The following is an 8,345-nucleotide window of genomic DNA, read 5'->3' as shown; positions in this document are numbered from 1 at the left end:
GGCCCGAAACGTCAGCCTCTCTGCTCCTATGATGCTGCTTGGCCTGCTGTGTTCATCCAGCCCTGCACCTTGTTGTCTCAGATTCTCCAGCATCTGCAGTTCCTACTATCACTGATATTGGTGGTTAGGTTCCTTGGAAAATTAAGGTCCGTAGAAAGTGCTCTACGTGGAAATATGCTCGGGTGTTCTTTTAATTAAGTAACAAAGAAACATTTAAAAATAAATATGCTTTTTGTGAGAATGCAGAAGCTACAACTCACTGTGAAGCCGCAGCTCATTACTTCAGGGGAAATCGAACCCGTTAAAAACACTGAAATCGTACATAACTTGTTAACGTTAATGTGAGATTTATTGATGTGATCCTTCCGGGAAGGGCCCCTGTGGTCGTAGCACTGGCTCAACAGATCCGGGTTCGAGTCCTACCTGTCCCTGTACCCTATCTGATCAAGTTCATATAAAAATATTTACTATGTAATAGCATTACGATATTTTCCTAATAGTTTTTAGTGGCAATAATGACATGTGTGTGAAACTTGTTTTATAATGAAGCTATCAATCAGTTCTACAATTTGGTGACAGAAATATTTCTAATCGATCTATTCAGAGACCATAGAATCCCTACATTGTGGAAACAGGCCCTTTGGCCCAACAAGTCCACACTGACCCATCCCCTGTAACCCACCTAATCTACTTATCCCTGCACACTATGGGCAATTTAGCATGGCCAATCCACGTTGCCTGCACATCTTTGGACTGTGGGAGGAAACCGGAGTACCCGGACGAAATCCACGCAGACACAGGGAGAACATGCAAACTCCACACAGTCACCCAAGGGTGGGATCAAACCTGGGTTCTTGGCGCTGTGAGGCACCAGAGCTAGCCACTGAGTCGCCCATCTCTAGAGCATGTATGCTTGAACCCGGGCCTTCTGGCTCAGAGGCATGGGCACTTCCACTGCACCACACTAGCCAATAACTTGGTGATATGAAGTAAATGGGCATTTTACAGAGATGGAAGAGATCCATTAAGAGCAAATTGCAAAACTTAATTGACTCAGATTGACAATCAATTTCTATTATGCAGGATAATCCTAGAATTATCCAATTTATTTTGTCTCCTGCGCAGTGGCTTTGCAATGTTGTATCCCAGATGTTGCCAGCAGCAAATGGAGATTGCAGCAATCTCCTCTAGCTGCTGTCTGTCTTGGTTTTGCATGATAAGTGGTTCTAATTTGTTACTAAGCCTCAGCAGTTTTTTCCAACTTGCTGTAAACTCCTAACTTTCAGCTCCCGAGTCTCCTCACCTTTAACCCCATCTCACTTAATTTACTGTTGGCAAATCCTAAAGAATAACTCACCAGCATTACACTGGATGTTGGAAAAGGGAATGGTACCCACTTCAAATATTGGTCTTCCACCAATTCCATTCTGTTTTCTTTTTTAATATCCAGAGATGCTATTACATATCATTTTTCTACATCTCCAAATCACCCATGGTTCAATCAATTCCATTCATTCTGCATGATAAACAAGAAGTGGCTGAATACACTTTTATGCTGAATAGGCAGTGGCCCTGGATAACATTGTATTCTAGAATTAGCTGTGCTCCTAGCCAAGCTGTTCCGATACTGCTACAACACTGGCAGCTACCTGACAATGTGGAAAATTGCTCAGGTATACCCTCTCCACAAAAGGTAGGACAAATCAAATCTGGCCAGTTGTGACCCTGTCAAACTACCCTGGTTGTTGGCAGTGCTGTTATGCAGCACTTGTAAAACAATAACCTGCTCACTGCTGCTTGGTTTGGGCTCTGCCAAGACCACTCAGATCCTGACCTCATTAATCTTTGTTGAATACTGGATCCCTTAAAAACTGAATTTTCCTAGTATTTACTATGTAGCATGAGATTTCATTTAACAGCAATTACAGCAGTATTTTCCAAAATTCAAGCATATTGGAAACAAAAGGGAGAATTACAAAAAAGCAATTTATCTGGTGCCAAACACACCCCACTATCATTGTAGTGTCTTTGAAAATAAATAGTATTTCTTATAAGAAAGAGTAATAAATTAACCCTCAGATGAAGGTGTACAAGGGGACAATGATTATCTGACATCAATTAGTGTCTGTCCCATGGCCATTGGCCAAAAGGGTTGATTGACACGGTAAATAACCTGCCGCTAGAAATATAATGAGTGCTAAGGGCAGAGGGGAGTTCTTCAGAGGGCAGTGCTTATCAAGTAGATATTGTAGACAGCATTTCTCATTGTACTGGCTGCAAACAGCAGACTTCATGAAGCAGTCCTCACCAGGCAGACGGAACACAGACCAGAAGGGGAGAAGAAAGATCGAGGGAAGGGTTCACTAACACCTTTGCTACAGAGCAGGATCCTGTCCCCATCACTTTAACAAGACCAAAATATTTCATGCTGATGGCCTGTTTGTCCTCTGGTTACCAGCAAAACATCCCCAATTGTCACAGTCTTTAATTAGATAAAGAAAGTATATGAATGTTTCATATCTAGACTGCTACTTCGTAAAACTTTCAGAAAATTACTTGCACGTAGTCAACTACCTAAATTAGGTAACTGTGATCAAGAACCCCTAAAAGACTTGGTCCAAACACGTATAGAAATGAACACCAGAGGTGAGGAGTGACACCTCAAGGCAGCAAATGGCTGACAATGTATCAAAAAGCCCATCCAACATTGGAGTTGAAATCAAGGGGAGAACTCTTGCCAGTTGGAATCATACCTAGTCCAAGGCAGCAGCTCACCATCATCTTCTCTAAGGCAATTATGAATGTGCAATAAATGCTGGTTCAACCAGCACTGCTCATATCCCATGAATGAATAAAACAATAACTTGCCAGAACATTTCTAACTGCGTAGAAATCCCTTCCCATTGTCACACAGAGCCAGAAAGGAATTAGTCTCTGGGTGATGTCAGACAATTGACAGCAGTGTCCACAAGCCACAGTTAAATGAGACTGCTTCCAACAATTTACATCCTTCTCTAAGTAAAGTGACCAATAAATTTTGACTGCCAACTCCACTTAATGGCTGAGACTGAGATCGATTGATTTGTCTTTATGTCACTGCAGTCCAACCGACCATGGGCTGCTCTCTCATTAGAGACGATTGGTGGTGGTTAACCACGAGGGCCACATTTGCCTCAGGGAAGGGGAGAGGCTGAGAAGGAGAGTCCCTCACAGTAACCTCAACCAATGTGCAGTTAGTTAGCTGAACAACTGGTCTGTGATGCAGAGTGACACCAACAGCATGTGTTCTGCTGGCAACTTCTACTTTCTTTGATTTTCATTAGGCTGTTGGACAAATCTGGGCTGAAGGAGGGTTCTCCTGTTCTCCCTTTATCAGATTTCTTCCTTCAGGCAAATGATATATCTGATGCTGATGTCGTCTTTCTCCAATCTTTACTAGATATATAAATAAATCTAGTCTTTTTACAATAACTTCACATACTTCTCTTTATCACTTCGATATTCTTCCACCAGTACATTCTAATGGTGCTGAACTCTAAGGTTTCAAGCTTCATGTGTCATGACTGCTTTTGATGCATATTAATGACTTGAAAGGGGTATGATCAAGAATTTGCAGATGCCATGAAAATTGGTAGAGTGGTAAATTGTGAGAACAGCCATAAACCACAGGACTTCAACAGACTGGTTAAGTGGGTAGAGCAGTGACAAATGAATTCAACCCAGAAAGGCCTGAAGTGATGCACTTGGGGAAAGGTAAGGGAAGGAAAGGTAAAGGATTACACTATGAAGTTGTTCATTAGCTCGCTGAGCCAGTTGTTCTGTGGCGTGCAGACATTTCATTACCCTTCTAGGCAACATCATTAGTGCGACCTCTAATCAAAGCGTTGGTGTTCTGCTTCCTTCTGGATTTATATTATTGTGGCATGGTGGCTCAGTGGTTAGCCCTGTTGCCTCACAGAACCAGGGACCTGGGTTCAATTCCACCCTCGGGTGACTGTCTGTGAGGAGTTTGCACATTCTCCCTGTGTCTGCGTGGGTTTCGTCCGGATGCTCTGGTTTCCTCCCACAGTCCAAAGATGTGCAGGCTAGGTACATTGGCCATGCTAAATTACCTGTAGTGTTTGGGGATGTGTAGATTAGGTGGGTTGTAGGAATGGGTCTGGGTGGGATGCTCTGAGGGTCATTGTGGACTTGTTGGGCTGAAGGGCCTGTTTCCACACTTTCGGGATTCCATGATTCTCTGGCGTGATGGTCTTGTCACTTGCGGTTCTGTTGTTTTAGCAGCGGTCTGTATACAGGGTCTATTTCTATGTGTTTATTAATGGAGCCCTTAGATGAGAACCAGGCTTCCAGAAATTCCCTTGCATGTCTGGTGTTTGCTTGTCCCAGTATGGTCACTTTGTCCCAGTGGAACTGATGGCCCTCATTGTCTGTGTATTGAGACAAGTGAATATTGGTCATGTCTTTTTACTGCAAGCTGGTGTTCATGTATCCTGGTTGTCAGTTTCCTCCCTGTTTGTCCAATGTAATGTTTATTGTACTCACTGCATGGTATTCTGTATATCACATTGGTCTTGTTTACTGTCGGTATGGGGTCTTTAGTCTTTGATAACATTTGGTGGTGTTGCTGTAGGTTTGTGTGCAATCATGATCTTATACATGGTAGACATTTCTAATATATTTTTGACGTAGGGTAGCACTGCTAGTGTCTTCTGTTGTACTGTGTCCTCTGACTGTTGTCTGTTTTGTAGGCATCTGCGGACAAAACTTCTTGGGTATCCATTGTTGGTGAAAGTGTTCCTCTTCCATTTTCCAGAGTTTTGGGGTGTTGCAGTGTGATGCGGCTCATTTAAATAGTGCCTAATGCAGCTCTGTTTGCGTATGGTGGGGTGGTTGCTATTGAAGTTAAGGATTTGGTCCGTGTGTGTGGCCTTCCTGTATACTTGGGTCCGGAATTTGCCGTTAGTAAGTCTCTCTATCATTATATCTAAGAATGGGAGCTGTTTGTTGTTTTCTTCCTCTCTAGTGAAATTTATGTTTGTGAAGATGTTGTTGACAAGTTGATGGATTTCTTCTATTTCTGTGCGTTTGAATATTACAAATGTGTCATCCACATATCTTACCCACAGTTTTGGTTGGATTATAGGAAGGATTGTGTGTTCCAATCTCTGCATCACTGCTTCCGCGATGAGACCGGAGATGGGTGGTCCCATCGGTGTGTCATTGATCTGTTTGTATATCTGTCTGTTGAACGTGAAGCGTGTTGTAAGGCATAAATCTAGCAGTTTCAGTAAGCTGTCCTTGTTGATGTTGTTGCTGGTGTTCAGGGTTGGCGCTCCTGGTTTGTCTAGCAGTGTGGCTAGTGTCTCTCTGGCTAATGGTATATCAATGGATGTAAATAGTGTTGTAACATTGAAGGAGATCATGATTTTGTTCTCATCAATTTTTGTGCCCTCGAGCTGTGTGAGAAATTCTTGGGCTGAATGGATTGAGTGTGGGAATCCACTAATCAGGTGTTTGAGTCTCCATTGTAATTCTCTCGCTAGCTTGTGTGTAGGTGTGCCTGGTAAGGAGACTATTGGTCTGCGTGGTATTCCAGGTTTGTGTATCTTGGGGAGTCTGTATAATTGTGGGGTGTTTAAGCCACCTGGTTTCATTCTGATGTAGTCAGTGTTGGCAATCTCTCCTGCATGTTTATGTTTCTTGAGCATCTGGGTTATCCTGTTCCCTAGCTGTGGTGTGGGGTCCGATACCACCTGCTGGTATATGGTTGTATCTATCTGCGAGTAGTGCCTGTGTTTTCTTGATGTAGTCTGTTCTGTTCAGAACCAGTCATTCGTCCTTTGTCCACTAGCAGGATTGTGATGTTTTTATCCTTCTTCAGTCCTTCTAGGGCCTTTCTCTCTGCTGTTCTGAAGGTGTCTGATTCATGTTTACTGTTAAGTGCTGGGACTACTGTTTGTCTGACGGCCTGTTGAATTTCGTCAGTGAGTCCATTGGTTTTCAGTGTTGACTCTAGTGCTGCTAAGAAGTCCGTTTTTCTCACATCCCTGTGGTTGTAGTTAGGTCCACATATCATTTTCTGTGTCTGTGAGTTGTCTGTCAGATAGGTTCCTTTTTCATGCGTCTGCTTTGTTTGTGTCATCCCAGTGGATTAGTCCAGTTAGTTTCTCCTGTAGGCTGAGTCTTTTTCTCTTTCTGGTTCTCTGTTTTATAGTGTTAACGATTATGCTATGAATAGTAGGACCCTGAAAGCGCATATCTGCAGATCCCTGAAGGTAGGAGGGCTAGTAGATAAGTGCTTAATAGGACATATGGGATACATGGCCTTTATTAGTCAAGGCATAGAATACAAGAGCAAAGAGGTTATGCTGAAACCATGTAAAATGCTGGTTAGGCCATAACTGGAGTATTGCATGCAGTTCTGGTCGCCACATTATAGGAAGGAGGTGATTGCACTAGAGAGAGTGCAGAGGAGATTTATCATGATGGTGGCTGGGCTGGAGGTCTGAGCTATGAAGAAAGATTGGATAGGCTGGGGTTGTTTTCTTTGAAGCAGCAAGGTTAAGAAGGAATCTGAAAGACTACACATCTATTATAGGACATTAGCAACACCTTTGACAAGGTACCTCATGGCACACTGATATATCTGCAGAATGCACTTTTGCCTTACTAATTCATAATTTAAGTGAGAAGATCAAGCTATACCTCTGGATTTCATCAGTTGATGCACTCTACCCTTTTATATTTCATTATTTTTCCACAATTGATATCGTGTAATCTTACACATTCTACACTAAACGTAAACAAGGTTCATGCATTGCCCAAACAATTGTGCAGGTCAGTAACTATTTTCATCAAACTTTGAAGCCATCCATAGTCTTAGACTTTGTTCTTAAGATTTAAAATATTTCCACGTATTGCTAAGTTCAGGATCATGTGCTTGCAATTCAGACCTTCATATCTACAAAGCTGACTCTTTTATAGACGAGTTCAATTGAGGATTGGAAGAAAACCAAAATTGCTGTGTCTGAAGATTAAGCGAAGGACAACGCAGACTACAAGTTGTCACCATCACCTGATGAGCACAACACAACTGAAAGATTGCAAGGTCATTGAGTACCTTGTAAAAGTGATGTTCTTTGATTCATCCTTAAAACAGAGGGTCAAACCAAGAAGATGATCAGCAGTTTACCTTTAAAACCATTTATAGCCTTCAAAATAATTTATTGCACATAAATTAATTTAAAATGATTTATTCAGATTAGATGCTAAATAAAGTCACCACCGTCTTTCACAGTTATTGTTAGTAGTACAGTGGGCCATCTGATTGTTTCCAATCATGCTAGAAACTATTTTAGGCAAGGGGGTAAAGAAAAGGGTTACTCAACCCAAAATATTAACTCTGATTTCTCCTCACATATGCTGCCAGACCTGCTGAGCTTTTCCAGCAATTTCTATTTTTGTCTCTGATTTACAATATCTGGAGTTCTTTCAGTTTTTATTTAGACAAAATTAAATATGACCATTGTACAGAACTGATAATAAAAAGAATAAGTGAATACAATTGTGTAATACCTGAACAGTATGTCCAAAGTGTGTCATGACCAATCATGTCACAAATTCTATAGATGTAGCATCAAAGCAAAATCAATGCCATATTTTATTTAAACAATGGTTTGTCTCCGTTACCAAGTGAAGAAGTTTCATGGGAACTTTGTTCATTGTCCAGGAGATGGACAGCATCATTTGGGTTTTTAAAAGGACCATCTCATATCCCTAACTTTTTTTTAAAACCTGGAAATCAAAACTGTTGGCTTTTGGAAAATACCTATATAATTTTAAGCTAAAAACATTAGGTAGAATTCCAAGATCATCAACAATTTATTGAAACAATATGGTGTTGTTCATTTTTATTTTTCATTTCAGGTGCAAAAACCTACTTCCTCCACTCCAGTAATAACATGTACTTTCTCTCCCACAGGTCATTTGACTTGCCCTCTGTTATTTCTCTGATTCCAGAAAGTTTTGGGCATTCGCCATTGCTTTTCCTTCATCCTCAAATCTCATTGCTGTGCACCTTACCTAATGCTTTCATCTGCTGAGGCTGACAGCTCTAAAATTTTCTTACTAAATCTGTTGCTCCTTCACACTTCATCTATCCCAGTGGCATCTTAAATTTGAAAAGAAATACGAACAAAGTTGACTTTTCAAGTCAATTACCTCCCACTGACTTTTGTGGCTAGTAACAAATTTTGATAATGCTATTACTGCCTCGTGATGCTTCGTTTTACTGTATTAAAGATACTAAATAAATGCTGTTGTATTTTTCATACAACACACAC

The sequence above is a fragment of the Rhincodon typus genome, chromosome 9 (assembly GCF_021869965.1).
Source record: "Rhincodon typus isolate 14 chromosome 9, sRhiTyp1.1, whole genome shotgun sequence".
In the NCBI taxonomy this organism is placed as follows: Eukaryota; Metazoa; Chordata; class Chondrichthyes; order Orectolobiformes; family Rhincodontidae; genus Rhincodon; species Rhincodon typus.
The sequence above is the reverse complement of the archived record's forward strand: the minus strand, read 5'-3'. Positions refer to the sequence as shown.